Here is a 21,119-nt window from a genome sequence, read left to right as displayed (position 1 = left end):
CTAGATCATCTGAATAGACATACAACAAATGAAAGATTGAATTATTAATCAAAAACTATCCATAAAGAAAAGTCCAGGTCCAGATGGCTTCACAGTTGAATTCCATTAAATATTTTAAAAGGTTAAAACTAATTTTTCACACTTTCAAAAAGAGAAGGGGACACTTCCCAATTCATTTTATGAAGCCAGTTTGTCTAACACCAAAACCAGGCAAACACATTACAAGAAAACTACAGACCAACATCCCTTAGAAATATGGACACATAAATCCTAAATGAAATACTAGCAAACTGAACCCAGCAATATATAAAAAGAATTATACAGCATGATAAAGTAAGATTGTCAGAAATACAAAGTTGGTTCAACATAAGAAAATCAATTGATCTATCATATCAATAGAATAAAAAGCAAATCACATGATCAGCTTGTCAGATGCAGAAAGAATCCAACACCCTTTCATGATAAAAACAGTCAACAAACTGGGACTTGAAGGGACCTGCCTTAACCTGATAAAGGGCCTCTATGAAAAACCCACAACTAACATATTAATACATAGCATCATTTCATAATGGTGAAAGGCTAGATACTTAATCCACTAAGATAGAAACAAGGCAAGTAAATCTGCACTCACCATTTCTATTCAACATTGTATTGTAGCTTCTAGCCAGAGCAATGAGGAAAGAGAAAGAAATATAAAGCATCTAGATTGAAAGAGAAATTAGAAGTAATAAACAAGCTTGAAGGTTACAGGATACAAGATCAATACACAAAGATCAATTGTATTTCTATTAGCAATGAACAATCTAAAAATGAAATTAAGAAAAAAATTCCATTTATAACAGCATCGAAAAGAATTACTTAGGAATAAATTTAACAAAGAAAGTACAAGACTTTCAGACACTGAAAACTGTAAACATTGCTGAAAGAAATTAAAGATGACTTAAATGGAAGAACCATTCATGTTCATGAATCAAAAAATTTATTATTGTTAAGACCATAATAAACCTCAATTTGATCTACAGATTCAGTGAAATCCCTATCAGAAGCTCAGGGTACTTCTTAGTAGAAATTAACATGCTGATTCTAAAATTCATATGGCACTGCAAGAAACCCAGAATGTCAAAATAATCTTGAAAAAGAAAAAAAAAGTTTAGGACTCACACTTCCAATTTCTAGACTTCCTACAAAACAACAGTAATCAAAAGAGTGTGGTACTGGCACAAGGATAGATATACAGATCAATGGAATAGAATTGAGAGTCCAGAAATAAACCCATGTGTCTATGGTCAACTGACTTTTGAAAAGAGTGGCAAGACTAGTCAATGAGAAAGAAGAGTCTTTTCAATTAATGATGCTGGGACAACTGGCCAGTCACATATAAAGAATTAAGCTGGACCTATATCTCAAATTATACACAAAAATGAGCTCAAAATGAAACCATGACTTAAAAGTAAGAACTAAAACTATAAAATATACAAGTAAATCTTCATGACTGTAGATATGGTAAAGGATTCTTAAATATAACATTGAAAGCATAAGCAACAAAAGAAAACATACATAATTTGGACTTCATCTAACTAAGAAACTTTCGTGCTTTAAAGGACATCACCAAGAAAGTGAAGAGACAACCCACAGAATGGGAGAGAATATTTGCAAATCATATATCTGATAAGGGATGTGTATGCAGAATGTACAAATAACTCTTACAACTCAGTAAGAAAACCCAATTTAAAAATGAGCAAAGGATCTGAATTTCTTCACAGAATATATACAAATGGCCAATAAGCATGATGATATTCAGCATCATTAGTCATCGGGGAATTTTGACTTGCATTTCAAATCAAAACCACAGTGAACATATACCAAATTTTAATAATCCACTCATGGATTGATGGGCACTTGGGTTGTTTCCACATTCTTGCAATAGTGAATTGTGCTGCCATAAACATTTGGGTGCAGATGTCTTTATCACAGAATGTTTTGTGCTCTTTTGGGTAGATGCCTAATAGTGCTATTGCTGGATCGAATGGTATTTCTATTTTTAGCTCTCTGAAGTATCTCTAAATTCTTTTCCACAGAGGTTGCACTAATTTGCAGTCCCACCAGCAGTGTATGTTTACAATGGAATATTACTCAATCATAAGAAACGACAGTGATCTAGCACCTCTTATACTTTCCTGGATTAAACTTAAGCCCATTATCCAAAGTGAGGCATCACAAGAGCAGAAGAACGGGATCCACTTGTACTCGCCATCAAATTGGTACTAACTGATCAACACTAGGTTGATCACATGGCAGAGCACTCTCTAGTGATTAGGGGGATGGGGGGGCAAATCTACAACTAAAGGACACAGGGAGCACTAAAGGGAGGGAAGGGCATGCCTTTAACCTGCACTTGGGTGAGGCAAAGACATGAAGTGTAAATATAATGTTTGTACCCTCACAATACCCTGGAATAAAAAAAAACAAACAAAAAAAAAAGTGCAATGCGCACCACCCAAAGGATGGACATATTTGAAACTTGGACTTAGGGGAGGAGAGGGGGCAAGGGCGACATACGTAACCTAAACATCTGTACCCCCATAATATGCTGAAATAAAAAAACAAACAAACAAAAAAACCACAGTGAAGATATTACTTAATACTCACTACAAAGGCTATAAAAAAATGGAAGATAGTAGGTGTTGGTGAGGATGTGGAGAAAATGGAGCCTCATACATTGTTTGTGGGAATACAAAATTGTGCAGCCACCATGGCAAAGTTAGCTGGCTCCTCAGTAAGTTAGACACAGAATTACTATATGACCCAACAATTCCACTCCTCATCATATACCCAAGAGAACTGAAATATGCATCCAAAATCATGTACACAAATTTGCCTATTCACAATTGTCAAAAAGTAGAAACAACCCAAATGTTCATCAAATATGAATGAAGAAAATGTGGTATATCCACACAGTGGAATATTATTCAGCCATAAAATGAGTGAAGCAGTGTGCAACATGAATGAACTCTGAAAACATTTTGCCAAGTGAAAGAAAAGAGGCAGAAAAGACCATATTATATGATTCCATTTGTGTAAAATTTCCAAAATAGGAAAATCTCTAAAAACAGAAAATAAATAAGGGTGGAGGGGGCAGGAGGAAGGGGAATGGAGGATGGTAGCAAAAGGTCTAGGATTTCTTTATGAAGTGATAAAAATTCTCTAAAATGGAATGTGGTGGTGGATGTTCTTATCTAAAGTCTTATTATACTAAAAACAATGATTTATATACTTTAAATGGGTACATTGTATGTTATGTGAATTACGTATCATTGAAGTTATTAAAAAAAACCTTATGAACCAAAATAGTAAAAGTAACAAAGAAAATTGCTTAAGGGTTGAAAGATAAAGATTAAATATAAAGCCAGGTTCAGTGGCTCACACCTGTAATCCCAGCTACTCTGGAGGATAAGGCAGGAGGATTGCTTAAGGCCAGACCTTAGAGACTAGCCTAGGCAACACAGGAAAAGCCTGTCTCGAAAAAAATTTTTTTCATTAGCTAGGGGGTGCAGTGGCTTATGCCTGTTATCCCAGCTACTCACGAGGCTGAGGCAGGAGTATTGCTCGAGTCCAGGAGTTTAAGGCTACAGTGACCTATGATGGTGCCACTGTATACTCCAGCCTGGTGACAGAGCAAGACTCTGTCTCTTTAAAAAAAGAAAAAAGATTAAATGAGTATCTTAGTCAGAAGATACAAACCATGTGCTTAAGCTTAAGGGTGGTATTAAAGAAGCTACAAATTCAAAAAAGAAAATTGCAATACATACCTACATAGTTACTTTCCCCCCATACTCAAAACAAATTATAGTAAGAAAAGCTTTCTACATACAGCATAAACTGTCCTTTAAATCCTGTTAACTCTCAAACAATTTGTTAATTCTTAAAATGAGACCATTCTTCCACAATAACTCACCATAGCAGAGATACCCTTACTTATATAGTCTTAGATACTCAGTTACTTAATCCAAAATGCAATATTCATACATGATAAATTCTAGTTAGATTCTAGCTAGCAATTTTTGGCCCAAAATATAATTCTAGGAAACCGCCAGTATATTTGGAAGATAACTTCTAATGCAACATCTCAAGCATAGGATTACAGCACAAAAAGCACATCATTTCTTAAAAATAACATACCTAAATTCAATCAAAAGAGACAAGAAGGCTGATTTCCTCTGAATAAGATGTCCATAACCCCAAGATGAAGAATCCCCAGCAGAATTCAGAAATCACCTGCCATTAGTGTTAAGGAAATCCCAAAATTATGTTTTCCATAACATTTGCCATTTTCATCCACATTGAGAGCAGGTGCAGTTCTCGTTCAAGATTTGCACTACAAGCTAATTTGGCATTCAGAATGGCTGTTTGTAAAGGTACAGGGTCTGGATCACTGCTCTATGTACTGATACAAGTTCTTGCAGGTACCAAATTGAAAAAAAAAAAAAAAAGAGGGAAGAAGTAGTTACCTATGGGTACAGAAACAGATATCTACTAAAAAGGTTAAAAAATTAAAAATGAAAGAATGCAGCTCTCAAACAATGAAAAGGCAAGTTTCACTATCCTGGCTGTAAACTAAGGATATGAGATTTAAGGAAGACACATAGGTATAGATTGGTAACATCCTCTTCCTGGCAGATATTGTTAAAGCCATTATTGTCTGTTATTAGCTGTTAAGGTATTTTTCAATAGACAAAGGTTCTTATAATTCTTACTGTTATAAAATCTTTTTCATTAAATTATTAACTTAAAGTAGTTCTTCATTAAACTAAAGAATGAAAACAGTCAAAAAATTAACCTGCAGACTAAGTTCCTTAGATGCCAATAAAATTATTTCAGAACACGTACAAACTAAAACAGCATTACTTCCTTGTTTCTTGACAATGCAACACATTTAACAGATGAATGCAATTTTTGAATCTCTCAAGAAAGGTAATCGCACTTTCCATTATACAGTGAATTAGATCACTGTTATTCTAATAGCAATAATGTTATAGTGGATGCTATATTCCTAACACAGTATCAAATGGATCCCAGATATTACATCACCACAAAAGCAAACTAAAAAATAATGTATGACCTTTTAAATAATATACCATGGGAAATTACACTACAAATCCTTTAAGAATTGGTAAAAACATAGATAATGGGCCTAAATAACAACTATAAATCTGTTCTCGAACTGGCTAGAGATAAAATTCAGGGATAAACTGAGGGTTTGTGAAACCACCAAATAAATACAACAAACCTACTTTGGATTACGGATTACTCAAAGATTTAGAAGCAAAACATTATTTCCAAGCACAACACAGTTCTGGTCATATTATTGCGCTGTTTGAACCCTGCTTCTCAGACTAGTTAAAAATCTTGAAGAAATAATTAAGTAATCACTAAAACAGGCTTTAAAGCAAACAAAATTTCAATATTTACAAAAGGTTTGTCAGTTCCATTTTGTTTCCATCTAGTGAATATTAACAAATTCATTAAAAGTCAAAAATAAGTCTATCTAGAGCTCCAAAAAGACCTTTTTCAAAAGAGAGGCCAACCATTTTCCACAACAAATAATCAATGCGCATTCTGGAAAATAGCCAGTGACACAGTAGAAAGACTGTCTTGATGTAAGCAAGGCATCCTTTTGAATAACATAATTAGTAGATTATGGGATTAATCTCAATATTGAGATAAGCCACTAAATCCTTGTTATTCAAGGATTGTTCAAGGTTCTGTCCTGTTCAACAATTTTACCAATGATATATAAACTAAAAGATATATTAAGTCAAATGTATTGACAGTGTTAATATGGTACATAATAGAATCAAGATTTTAAAATTTTCTAAATATTCTTATATAGTCTGGACAAACCTAAGAAGTAGTATTAGAAGTAAATATAAAACCCCACAATTAGATTTAAAAAACTCATGTATACTTGTATAAGATAGAGAAAACTGGTGCCACAAATAAATTCCAGGAAAGCTTCAAAGGGTAGAGGGTTAGTTTACTGCAGGCTCAATATGAATAAAAATATAATGAAGGCTATGAAAAATTTAATGTATCAATAGTGATGTAGTATCTCAAACATATCACTGAACTTTCCAAAGGACACTACATTGGTTGCACCGTATTTAGAGTGCTGAGTTCAATCTTAATCTACACTTTTTAAGAAGATTACAATGAAAAATTAAAGTACATCCTGAACAAAGTAACCAGGATGGTGAAGAGCCCATTTATAGGATATGTTATATGAAAAGAAATAAAGTAACTTGTGATATTTAATTTGGAGAGGTATGAATGACTACAGTTGGACATGATGTTTGCCTTCAAAATACCTGAAAAGCTTTTCTACAAAGTATTAAAACAGACATATTACATAATTTTCCAGACAAAACTATGGCAAACAGGTATTAATAACCACAAAAACAGGGATAACTGATCATACTTTATAAATATCCAACAGACTGACTATATTCTAATAAATAAATCTAAAATATTGTTTCATATGAATTCTTTGCATCTTTATCCAAAGCAACATCATAGACTGCTTAACCATTTCTCTATAAATATAAAAAGGGGCAATAACTCAATAAACATAAATCACTCATAAATACATTCCCAATCTTTAGCTCTCTATCTATACTATGTGTTATTTACACAGAATTTCTGGAACCAGGCCTTTTCTAGATTATCATTTTTTTAAAAACTTTGATCTCTTCAAAGTATAGAACATGGAAAACAAAGTAAAAATAAGATATATCTATGTAAATTTTATCAGTAGCAGATCTATTATTATCCACTACTATTCGTTCTGTTTGGAGGACACTCATTCATAGATTTGATAAAGATAATGAATATTTTTCTGGCACCATCTTCCTGGATCTTCCTCAATGTATCATTTCACACTGAATACTCCTTAGTCTTTTTTTTTTTTTTTTTGATATCCTTGGCACATCAAATATACCCTACCACTCTGGCTGCTTCCTTACTGTCTCCTCTTTAGGCTCATCCTCAATTTCTTGATTACTGCATGTCAGAGTTCCTGAAGGCTACCCTCAGTCCAAATACGGAGTGCTCTTATCCAAGCCCTTAGCTTTCATTAGCAAGCATACACTGAATACTCTTAAATTTACACATCTTTCCCAGAACTCAACTATGGGCTCCATATATCAATTTCCCACTTATCATTCCCACTTGGAGGTCTCAAGGTCTCTCAAAATTCTACATGTCTAAAACTGTCCATGGTTTTCCACCCACTTTGCCCTTTTCTATATCCATGTTCTCTACCTCCATGAATGGTACTGTCATCCTTCCAGGCTTTTAACTTCCATAAGTTAAAAGCCTAAAAGGTATTCTTAACATCTGCTTACCCCACTAAACACACCTTGTTCACCCCTATAATCAATCCATTACCAAGTCCTCTTGATTTCAACTACTAAACAGAGTTCAAGTCTTTCTGCTTTTCTATTTTAAGCTCCCAAACATTTGTTACCTAAACCATTCAAAAAGGTTCCTAAATGGTTTCTCCACACCTACCCAAAACATTCTCGAAACCATTCTCCACATTACAACCAGAGTGAATTTTATAAAATTCAGATCTGATCACTGTATGGCACCTCCCCTCCATCTCTTGCCAAAAAGTCTCCAATGGCTTCCCATTGTTCTAAAGATGAAGTACTGAATTGAACTGATCATAGAACCAGAACTTCAAAACATCACAGTGTTAAACCAAGATTCAAAAATACTGAAGTATATTCAATCGCACTACTCCAATTAGAAAGGTTAATACCATCAATAAAGTTAGTATTTTAAAATAGTATCCTTTTAAGTTCTCCATTTCTGGGTATGTTTTATTATTAACATAAGGTATAATAATTTATACATAATTTAAAATTAAATAACTATATTTATATTGGGGATGAATTATCAAAAATGGATAGAAGGTATGATCAAAATATTTTGGAGACCAATGCTTTAAAGTATCATTCTATTATAAAAGTTTTTTCACATAGTAATAGTTTTCTGATCTAGGAATGTCTTATAATCTGTATCTATATTTAATATAGTATTTTTTCTAAAAATGTTATTAAATGAATGGTGTTTCTGAAAAATGTTGCTGCTTCATAGAATGTAAAGAAATACAGATTATAACTCACCAATACCATCACTGCTTACATTTTTGAAACTTCTTTTTTATGCTTGCTTTCTAAGTCAGCAATCTAGTTTCATTAGATCACATTACCCTTTGTTGGTAAACTTAGTTTAATAATTTACCAAATTTATGAACGCTAGTGTAACAGCAGTTTAGCATAGCAGATCAATCAGGGCTCAAATCGTGTACTGCTCAAGCTTTATGACCTTAGACATCCTCTCTGAGTCTCTGTTTTCTAAACTGTACAGGGTATATATTCTTCACAGTGTTGTGATGTGGACTAAATAATGTATATAAATGTATCTGACATAGCACCTTGCATGTAATAAGCAATTAACTTTAGGTGTTTAGTATTATTAAAATAAATGAATCATAATCAAATAGGGAAGAAAAGTAGACAAAATAATTTGTATCGTGATGATAATGATAACAATAAGTAACACTTTTATACTACTTATGTCCCAGGTATTAAGTGCTTTACATATATATCTTTTCGCACTGTTTTAATCTGAAGAAATATTCAGTGAAACTTTGCTAAACATACATGATACTGATGCATTTATTATTTAAAAGTAATTGTGATACAATAATAATTCAAAGAAAACACTATAAAAGTACCCAATAATCAACTATCACTTGTAAGGAAATACATGAACATATAACAAATATTAACAGAAAACATCTGATATCATCAAGAAGGTATGCTTGATTGTAATATGTGCATGCATATTGCATGCATATAACTCCATTTTTTGCTGGCAAAATTATTCTTGGTTTCATGATGAAATTAAATACAATATTTCATAGTATGCTATAAAAGGCATCAATAGTTTTGAAACCACTGCTCCAACTAAAGCTTCAATCATCAGTGAGATCACAGCTTCCTACTTAAACTTCCTGCCTACTACTAGTATGTCTCCACTTCAATCTGTTATGTACTAGAAATAAATCAATCTTCCTCAGTCACCATTCACACACATCTTCCCAAAAAGTTACAATGAATTCATCTAATCTCAGTTTGGGAGAAAGCTTAGAGGACATCTAAACATAGCTCCCATCCAAAGGAATAATTACTGTCATTAAAGGGCAAAGTAACATGACAATTGAGAACAAGGACTTGAAGTCAGAGAGACTAGGTATGGTTATCAATTCTGTCAATTCCTAGTTACACGACTATGGGCAACCTTCTTGATCTCTGAGCTTTCTCATCTGTTAAAAGACTAATATTAGCAGCGACTGACAATAAGTGTTCAATAGTTACTATTGTTACTGACAATTTTTCCTGGCTGATGAATATTCAGCATACTTCCACCAACAAAAATTCATAAGGCAACTCACGCCACTGTTAGTGAATGCTATAAAAACTGTCAAAAATTCCTTCCTTCTACTGAACCCAATCAGTCTCACTAGAGCTTTCACCTATCACACTGGCTGTGCCCTCTGGGATTAAAAGAATGATTTTAATAGCGTTTATATAAGACAGTCCTTCACATATTTGAAGATAATGCCAAGTAATATACTAGGTACACTTTACTCAAGTTCTTTCTTTCCCAGGTAAAAATGGATCAATTCCTTACTGTTGGTCATATAACTTGGTTTACGATGATCCTTCATCCAGGTTCCTTTAGAAACATTCCTTTTACTGAGTTTCTTAAAAAATGGCATCCAAAATTGAAGACAATATTTCAACTATAATTTGGTCAGAGCATATCACAGAGATCAGTACTAGTTTTGGACTAGATGCTCAACTTCTCTGAACACAGCATAAGATAGTAACAACATCACATTGTTGGATCAAACTGAATGTGCAGTGAAGTAAAAACCTTTGGTTTTAATTTTTTCCCACATGAATTCCTGTTAGGCCAAGTCTCTCATATTCTGTACTTTATACAATAATATTTAAGTCTGGGCATTGTGGTTCATGCCTGTAATCCAGCACTTTGGGAGGCTGAGGGGGAAGGATTGCTTGAGACCAGGAGTTCAAGACCAACCTAGGCAACATAGGAAGATCCTATCTCCACAAAATAAATTTTTAATAAATTAGTGGAGTGTAGTGGCACATGCCTATAGTGCTACTCAGGGAGCTGAGGCAGGGGGATTGCCTGAGGCCAGCAGTTTGAGGCTGCAGTGAGCTATGATCGCACCACTGTGATCTGACACAGATCTGCCTCAGGAAAAAAAAAAATATTTAAGTCCAGAACTCCAAATGGATCCCTTTTACAGTTCATTTTTACTATTTCCTCATTTCAGTCTTTTGGAAGCTTTGTAAATCTGGATTATGCCATCCATCATATCAGTAATAACTATCAATGTTGAATCTGACCTTTATAAGTTTCATAACTATATCTTTATGCCAATTACTGATTGAAGTGCTGAAGACAGAACTTCAAAGTAAGAAACCACACGATAAAAAGAAAAAAGACTTGCCCTCAAATTGGCAATGAAACAATATTTAGGGTAAGGTTTTTTCAGTCAACTACCAATTCCATGTAACTGCATGCTGACATATCTCTCTCTTGTTTGATTTAGATATTGCCCTAATATTGTAGCTGCTAGCCACATGAAGTATAAGTAATTAAAATTAAGTAAAAATTAATCACATATTAGCCACATTTCAAGTGATCAAAGCCACATGTAGCTAGTGACTGCTGTGTTGGACAGCAAACATAGAATATTTCAATTGTCACAAAAAGACAGCATTGGTCTAGAAGATATTTTAAGTCTACTATAAAATGGTCTACTGAGATCCAAATAGAATATGTTTACATCACATAATTTATCTATCTAGTTGTATTTAGATAGATAAAAATCCTGGAAGAAAGCCAAGAAAAAACTCTTATGGACATTGGTCTAGGCAAAGAATTTGTGACTAAGATCCCATAAACAAATACAACAAAAACAAAAATAGACAAATGGGACTTAATTAAATTAAAAGGCTTCCACACAGTAAAAGAAATAATCAAAAGAATAGACAATCTAAAGAATGGGAGAAAATATTTGCAAACTATATACCCAACAAAGAACTAATATCCAGAATCTAAAAAGAACAACTCAGCAAGATGAAAACAAATCCCATTAAAATGTGAGCAAGTGACATGAACAGGCATTTTTCAAAAGAAGATGTACAAATGGCCAAAAATATATGAAAACATGCTCAACATCACTCATTACCATGAAAATGAAAATTAAAACCACAAGGAGATATCACCTTACCCCTGTCTGAATTGCCATTATTAAAAAGTCAAAAACCAACAGATGTTGGCACAGATGTGGTGAAAAGGGAATGTTTATATACTGTTGGTGGGAATGTAAATTAGTATAACCTCTGTGGAGATCACTATAGAGATTTCTCAAAGAACTAACAGTATATCTACCATTTAGTCTTGCAATCCCCATACTAGGTATCTACCCAAAGGAAAATAAACCATAATATCAAAAAGATACCTGCACTCATATGTTTACTGCAGCACAATTCACAACTGCAAAGATACAGAATCAATCTAAGTGCCTACCAACTAATGAGTAGATAAAGAAAATATGGTACACACACACACACACACACACACACACACACCATGGAGTAGTACTCAGCCATGAGAAGGAATGAAATAATATCTTTTGCAGCAACTTGGATGGAACTGGAGGCCATTATCCTAAGTAATTCAGGAACAAAAAAATAAATGCCACATATTCTCACTTATAAGGTTGAGCTAAGCTATGGCTACCATAAGGACACACAAAGTGGTATAATGGACACTGGAGACTGAATGAAAAATTACCTACTGGGTACAAGGTACACTATTCAGGTGATGGGCATACTAAAAGCCAGACTTCACCACTATACAACATATATATGTAATGGAATTCAACTTGTACTCCCTAAATCTATTGAAATTTTTAAAAAATCTTAAATATTTAAATTAATGCTTATACTAATTTCTCAATCTAATAATCATACTTATTTATCTTTACAAACTTACAGTTAAAACATAAGCCAAAATGTTTTTATTCATCTCATATACTAATAACAGAAATCTATCCTTTATTAATACAATGCATTTATCTCATTTCTTCTTCATATCAATACATAACAGGTAATTCCCAATATGTAAAATCTTTGTATCCACGTGTTCCTCCAAACTGGTCTTAACAACATTCATTACATCATGTATAATTTTCCTGCCCATTCCTCTGCGTGTGAAAGTTCCAAAAGTAGGAGACTTAAGGAACTAAAATAATGATGATGGGTTGATTAAACTTTGCTAGATTACCTTTTATACCCCAAAACTTAAGAGTTATTTGGCACATAGTAGAGAATGAATGACTGAATGAAATAATGAACAGTGTCAAACAGAAAAGGAAAAAAGTATGAAATTTGACAAAATATCCTACTCCTGAGCAACCATTCCAATTAAAAGCAAAATAGTTTGGTACTCATATCTATAACAAAATGATGTATGACTCCCAAAACTCTTAGAATTTATAGGTATCTTAAAAGTCATCAATATCTAACCACCTACAAATTCCAAAAAGTGATGATTCAGCATATATTTCTACATCTCCAATAACAAATCTCATTACTCACTACAAGAGCTCAATATATTTATAGAACCTGAAAATTGAAAAGGTTTGACTGATCTGAGATCTATCTTCATGCACCTTCTATCCAGACATCCTAGTTATAATCCTTGGACCACTCTTCTTCCATATACGAATATTATGTCCATCCTCCTATCTTGCCATAGCTTTCTCTTCAAAAAGTTTTGAAAAACAGGGTTTTTTTTCTTAAGAAGAAAAAAAGCAACATATAACCAAGATAAAGAAAAGATATGGCTTATGTTTTCCTAATACAGATTATAAAACTTAAGAGACCTGTTAAACCATGTGAAATACTTCAACTATCTTAACTTTTCCTAAATGTTAAATTTAGCTAAAAGAAAAACTAATGAGTCTTGAAATTTCCTCATGAATATTTCATTCCTTTTAAAGTAAAAATAGAATTAATAACCTAATATAGCAGGCAATGTAGAAATGACAAGAATCTTCTGAGAAAATGGCCATATCACTTTAGAGTATACAATATGGACATATTCAGATATATTCACAAATTAAAAACAGATAAAAGATACATCCGATCCAAATAACATTCCACTCAAAACCAGTGAGTACTTTTAGATGCAAAATTTTCACTGATAGGAATACATTCCAAAAAAAAAAGTATGAGTAAATATTTAACATAACAGTCTTTATTGCAATGTTATTTACAATAACAGAAAGCTAAATATAACTTAAACCTTCAATAGCAGACAATTAATAAACTAGAATCTGATGAAAAATGTAATACTTTGAGACCATGTGACCATTAAAAATTATTATACAATAGAATATTGTCATAAAAACATGCATAAAAGAAAATGTTAAGTAATGGAAAAACAGGTTCAAAATTATATATACTGTATCACCCAATTCTTAAAGTAGTTGTATTTTTAAAAATATATATACTCCAAAATATTTGCAATGGTTATGGCTGGATAATGGTGGGATTACAGATGATTTAGTTCCTGCATTTTGTTTAAAATTATTCTAAACTTTCTATAATTCTGATATATTTTTTGAAATTAGAAAAATGAAGTATAAAAATGTGCAACATTTAAAACTGATATTTCCATCACAATCCTGGAAAAAAACAGAAAAAAATTGACTGGTATCTAATAAAACATTATGGATACACTAGTAGCCATAAACTAAAAAAGTACAAGGGACAAAGGAGGAAAAAATGATAGCAAAATCACAATAAAAAACAAATACAAGCCTATAGTCCCAGCTACTTAGGAGACTGAGGCAAAAAGATTTGCTTGAGCCCAAGAATTCGAGGTAAGCCTGGGCACCTTAGCGAGACCTCGTCTCTAAAATTAAAAAAAATACATTTATACATATATATTTTAAAAACCTATAATAGTATATCTAGAAGGTTAAGTCTTCAAAAAGTCTATGCACACAAAAAATAAGACAAAACAGTCCTTTTATCAATGCCTGAGGTGAGGAAATAAAACCAAGGAATGTCCTTTCCTCAGGGAAGACAAGAGAACTAGTCAATTCTAACTTTGCTTGCATCTTCTATAATAGCCAATATTAGCTTAAAACAGGGAAGAACCAAATAAAAACCATAAATATTGCATGCTACCTATGGTAAAGGAGACAGTACTAAGGAATATCCTAACCTAATGAATCATATCACAAGGTGCAGGAATCATTTTCAGATTTGATCTCAGACTCACTGATATCTTTCAGAAATAATTAAAAAAACATAAGTGCCAGATGAAAGCAAAAGTCCCTATTTGAAAAAATAAAAGATAAAAACCACGGGTTGTGAAAACGACTTAACTGTAAGTTTAACATCAACACATGACGATGTAACATAACAGACAACAGAATTCACAAGTCATGACAAAATAATCTTAATTCTTTTCCTATGAGATTATGTTATTCATTCTTGAATCAGCAAAGTAACTGAAAATGTTACATCTTTGAAGACAAGATAATGAAAAGCCTTCTATATATCAGTACTATTACAACACTGAAAAATATATCCAAATTGTATTCATAATGGATTAATATCAACATAGAGGAAAATTGAAGGAGTTTTACACTTTAATTAAAAAAGACTAAGAAATGAAAAACATAACTGCCAGCATATGTCTAAAACATAGTCATGTAAGAATAGGGCTCTATGACTTTGTTGCCCCATTGTACAGATACAGGACTAAATAGCAGAAGTGACAGGAGTAGTATCAGTTAGCCAAACAAATAATTTACAGGAAAACTACTCTGGAAAGAAATGCAATGCCTTTAGAGGAAAAGGGGGGGAAAAAAAAAACCTCTCCATTAAAATAAACACACCTCATTACATAGAGATCACCATTTGGATAGAATGCTAGAAACAAAAATATTACATTGGGTGGGGAAATTCTATGATTCTAAACATTCTCAACATTCTCATAAAGTATAATTTTCAACTGGGAGAGGGAATAGAGGCTCTGATTATTTCGTGGAAAGACTATAAAAAAGCAATACATATTTGGTCCTCATAGTTGAAAGGATACTATTTTAATTCCAATCTGGTTGATGTTGGTATCCTTATTGCTCAGTGGGCTAAGGCTACCAAAAAGAATGCACGGCACCTAATAGATGGACAACCTTTTCATAAAGCACTAATGTTAACCTTTCAGCACAGTAATAGTTTAAATATCCTATTCTAGGTCCAAAAAAACATCACTACATCCTGTTTGCCAAATTATAACACAAACATTAAATCAGTGGTTCTCAATGTGTGGTCCAGAATCTCTAAGTTCCTTTCAGAAGGATAAGGTCAAAATTGTTTGACCATGAAGTAAAAACTGTTTTCACAGAAATACTAAAACATTATTTACCTTTTGTATTCTCATCTTCCCACAAGCATAAAGTGAGTGGAGTTCTGCAGAGGTTACAAAATGTAATGTATGACATCAGAACAGAATGAATGCAGAAGTGCACACGAGAATCTAGCTGTCTTCTATTAAGACAGACATCTAAATGATTTTAAAAATGCAATGCAATGTCACTCTCGTACATTTTTTTATTTTAGAAAATAATTATTTTTCATAACAATTTTATTTATATTACAGTAATATAAGGGATTTGATGTTATTTTAATTGATTTAATAATAAAATACTAAAACATTTAATATATTAAAATTTTTCAGTTTTAATTTCTAATACAATAAACACCAATAGAGTTAAATAGCCTAAAAAAGAGCTCTATGAGGTCATCAATAATTTTTAAGACTCTAAAGGAGTTTTGAGAACAAAAAGTTTGAGGACCACTATACTAAACCATAGTATTTATTCTACATCGAAATTTCACAGGATGTTAGAATCATCTGTAATGCAAATAAGTACTAAAAAAATATACTTTTCTCTCAGAAGACAATCTAACCAAATAACTCCCACTTCTTGAGATCAAGCACATATCTGGAACAGAGTTAGGTTCAGAAATGAACTTGCATGGGTCAAGTAACACCACCTGCATAGAGACAAAAGATAATGCCAACAGCAAATGTCAAATCACAAATGCTATAAAGGACCCCATCTGCACAAAAGCAAACCACAATCGTATCAACAAAACTCAAAACTCACTTTTCTAAGAACTGATTACACAATAACTCCATCAGTATTTACCTCGTTATTAATAGTTCTGCAAACTTCATATTTCAACAAGGACTGTTAAAATCAGAACTTACCTCAAAAAATGAATTTAAAAGATTTTCTTTAGGATAGTGAGACATAAAAAAGCAAAACAAAAAAATATTAAAAATAATTTTCTAAATTAAGATTTAGCCTTTAAGTATCATTTTATGACTTGAAATATCCATATAAATTAAGGTATAGATAAAAATTTATTTACTGATCCATAAAGTATACAAATATAATAAAACTGTGATATGCGCAAATACATGATGTTAACATTTGAGAGCCTACAGTTTGTGAAACATTTTGCTAAGTGCTTCACATATATTATCTCACAAATCTTCACAGCAACATTGTGAAGCAAATTATTTTACAAATCAGGGAAATGAAGTTCACAAGGGCTTAGTAATTAGCCCATAGTTAATAACAAGTAAGCAAACTGAGACAGAATTTAACCTGGCTTTATAAGAAAAGAAATTCTGTCAAAGAGCCTAGCCAGTTAATGCTCTTCTCTTAAAAAAAATCTGATGGCACACTGGATAAGAGTAGCAGACTTATGTTGAGAAAAAGTCTCAGAATTTCTACCATTGTCTTGCTTTGTGACTTTAGTAAACAAGTGAGCCTCTGGGTTTTTTCATCTTTACATAGAGAATACAACTCCTACGGGCACTCAAAACATTGTAGTTTTTACTGTTATTAACACTACTACTTTCTAGGGGGGAAATTTCTGTTGAAAGCCCATGAACTATATATACAATCCCAATAGAACATTCCTTACTGCTATAATTCTGGTTATGAAACAGCAATAGCAGAAGATGTCTGTACCAATAATAGACAGGTTTTGATTAAGAAAATAATGTGGAATATTAAGTCTTATTTGTTTCTGGGACTTAAAATGTACTAACTTTAATAAATATTTTTAAAGGAAATAAATTTCAAGAGCACAAAGAACCTTAAAGATTTTTCTAGCCAACCAAATTCTAAGTCTGAATCATAACAACTATAGCCTTAACAGAAAAACTACAGAAATCGAAGAAATTCCCTTAGGAGAAAGTAACTTAGAGGCTCATGGTAGGGAGGGAAGAAAGGATGGTATTGGGAAAAGCTAAGAAGTGGGTTATTTTATTAGTTTAACATGCAGAAGAACATAGAAGTATTTTATATGCAACGCATTCCTTGAGGAATTATTAAAATTCATCTTAAAGAGGATCTAAACGTTTCACCTTTTCTCTTATTTCAGCCAGTTCCTTATTTGAAACTCTAAAAGGGAAAGCATTGTTTCTAAAGAATTAAGAGTAGGGCCGGCGCGGTGGCTCACGCCTGTAATCCTAGAACTCTGGGAGGCCGAGGCGGGCGGATTGTTTGAGCTCAGGAGTTTGAAACCAGCCTGAGCAAGAGCGAGACCCCGTCTCTACCAAAAATAGAAAGAAATTAATTGGACAACTAAAAATATATAGAAAAAATTAGCCGGGCATGGTGGCGCATGTCTGTAGTCCCAGCTACTCGGGAGGCTGAGGCAGAAGGATTGCTTGAGTCCAGGAGTTTTAGGCTTCTGTGAGCTAGGCTGACGCCACGGCACTCTAGCCCAGGCAACAAAGTGAGACTCTGTCTCAAAAAAAAAAAAAAAAAAAAATTAAGAGAAAATGCCAAAGAGTCCCCTACATATTTAAGATGCTTGATATTTCGAAGCACCAAATACGGGAATACATATAGATCTACTTCTTGGCAAACAAAGAACCCAATGGAGTCAGAACATGTGAATCTAAATCCTAGATCTACTACTTACCCTGTAACCTCAGACAAATTTTCCAGTATCTCTAAACTCATTACTAAACTATAAAATCCCTATCTCTAGAGAGCAATAATCCATAAGGCTGACAAAGCATTTCCTTAAAATACCGGCAAAGCAGCAGTACCAAAAAGTTAGAAAAACTTTTTTTTAAGAATTTGATGTTTGAAAAAGATATCAACTTTGCCACCACAATAACAAATGAAATTTTATTAGACTTTCCTATGTTTGCTTTAGTACGCTATTTTTTAAATTTTTAATCACATATGAAAAGGAGAAGTGCTTCAGAGTGTAATCTTTTCCATTCTTAGGGCTTCTAACAGTCTATAATCCAGCACACTGCTACCTCAAAGCATTGCTATAAAGATTAAATGAAGCCATGCACATAATGCACTTAATATAATGCCTTATATCATACATTAATGCCAGTTATGATTATTATTACTATTGTCATTAGCATTATTCCTCTCCACATGTTTCAGACTAGAACCTTTCTTACTTTGTCTTTGTGGTAAATGTTATCATATGCATATACTTTATATTCCCACGTTTATAACAATAGTTCAACAATAACATAAAGGTCTTTGGGAAAAAAAGACTAAATGGTTAGCCCTTACAAACAGTTTTTCCATCAATTAGTCACTGGGTCAATAAACTTTATTCAGAGCTGGGAAATAATGTTGAAAATTAAAAATTCCTTTACCATAGAAGTAGCTTTATGAATGCTTTCCTTAGATTATAGGTAAAAAATACGTTACCATGGCTCTACTAAATTTCTGGAGCAATAGCACAGAGTCTGTTATTTAAATATTCCTATTTAAACAGTCAAGTAAAAGCTTAAACAGAAATGAAAATTAACTCTACTATCATATGAACTGATTTTTTTTTAATTACCCTCTTTCCAGGCTTACGTGAGGGATTTAAAAGTAAATAGACAACACATAAGGTATAGCACATCCTAAAGTGAAAATAACACTGGTCAAGAACAACTGTATTGAAACAACATTTTTCTATTGAAGTATCACTTCAAAATTAAACTGAAATTTGCTGTAACAACAGACTATAGCTGCACAGAAAAAGATCTAAAATATAAACTATGAATAAGCTACACTGTAGAACAAAAATTATCATAATGATTGTTCATTTTCATACATAGACAGGAAAATCAAAACACTAAGGGGATGAACCATATAAAATTCTGCTATTCAAGTCACTCACAGAATATGAAATATTCACTTACATGTTAAAACTATCCATTAAGCCCTGGATGAAAAAAATCACTGTACCAGACCATACAAGCTTCAGAGTGGTTTATAACATACCTTAACAAGGTGCACAAGGCGTACTCTTACCTATCTGCACACCCTGTATCTCAATACCCCCCACTTTGCATCCTGCACTCTCACTTTACAAAACTGCAACTCTCTAAACATGCTGTGTTCTTTCTCAAGCTTGAAATATGCTCCCTACCTTTCTGATCCACTTGAAAAAGTTAAATCTAGTCACATTTTAAGACTTGGCTCAAGCTTAACCTCAACTATGAATACTTTTCCTACCATACTTACCCTCTACTAAATCTCTGACTTGTTGTTTTATGCCTCCCATTTTCTTTGTATATAATATCATAATACCGATGATATTTGAATATAGTTACTTGTTGACATGTCTCTTCTTGCTAAATAATTAAGGTTATGAATAAGAGAACAAGGTTGCTGTCTTATTCATCTTTTTATGTCCAGTAAGTAGCACTGTACCTAATAACATAGTAAGCATACAATAAATATATGATGAATAGATGGATGCATGAATTTAGTTTGAGCCTGCAATGAAGTAGATTATGAAAAAATCTTGAGAACTAGAAAATACTCCCCCTCTAACAATCGAATTCAGTTACACACTTTAAAACTGTGGTAAAGAACTGACAAATACAAACTTCACCTAGGTATTGAGAAGTTAAAAGAATAATTTCATGGCTCACTCAGAAAATAAAATATCCATTATTAGTTTGATGTTTATAAGTTTCAGTTCTCTATAATCATAATAGGATAATTGCTATGTATTCAATTATGATAAGCAAATATCAGTAAAATTTTCCTTATAAATCACAATTTTTAAAACAATGTTATTATTTTCAGAATGTTAGAGAAAATTCATTTAATAATGTGAAACATTGAGATAAATTAAACCAAGTGTAAAACATTCAAGGTAAATGAGACTGATCACAGAATTAACAATATAATACCCTACTTCCCAACCTATGTAAATCAGCATAACACCTATCACTACCATGGGTTTAGTCCTCCAATATCTAGTCAGGTAATTCCCTAAATTTCTCTCTGAAAAAAAAAATAGCTAGTATTTCTTTCTGTATTTCTGATTCATACTCCGTGTGATTTAAAAATTCCTAATTCCAATAACAACAAACAGAATCGACAGCTGCCATGTAATGAGTATTTACCATATGCTACTTACCATTTTAGATATGATATCACATTTAATGCTCATATCAATTCTATATTTTGGTATTGGTACCCTCCTGAGATTGCCCAACAAGAACACTGAGCTTCTGAGAGATTCAATTACCTAAAGTCTCACAACGAATAAGTGGGAAAGGAAGAACTCATTTCAAAGCCTCTGTCCTTTCTCCAACAGTATGCCATCTCTCTTAATCTTTTATCAAGTATGTTACTCATTCAATTTGTCCAGTATTAAAATTGGGTTGGCATTATTCTAAGTTCATACTAGGAAGGAACTATAATGCTAGTATTGAGAGCAAAAACACAAAACCCTCAAGATAAACTTTTTATGTGACATTAAAAGTAATTCATCACTTTGAATAACGTAACCAAATCATACCGCAGAAATTAAAATGTTTTCCTTTATGTGATAGAAAAAATACCTACAAAAATACAAGTCTTTATT

General features: G+C 32.6%; 1 protein-coding gene across 1 annotated transcript in view; it reads right to left on the bottom strand.

Annotated features, from left to right (window-relative positions):
* The window catches only part of LOC105825324 (activating signal cointegrator 1 complex subunit 3-like), a 78,780-nt gene that overhangs the window by 15,927 nt on the left and 41,734 nt on the right, over positions 1-21,119 (bottom strand). The gene's annotated exons all lie outside the window — the stretch shown is intronic.

This window comes from Propithecus coquereli, unplaced genomic scaffold (genome assembly GCF_000956105.1).
Source record: "Propithecus coquereli isolate 6110/MARCELLA unplaced genomic scaffold, Pcoq_1.0 Scaffold795, whole genome shotgun sequence".
Lineage (NCBI taxonomy): Eukaryota > Metazoa > Chordata > Mammalia > Primates > Indriidae > Propithecus > Propithecus coquereli.
The sequence above is the reverse complement of the archived record's forward strand: the minus strand, read 5'-3'. Positions and strand labels throughout refer to the sequence as shown.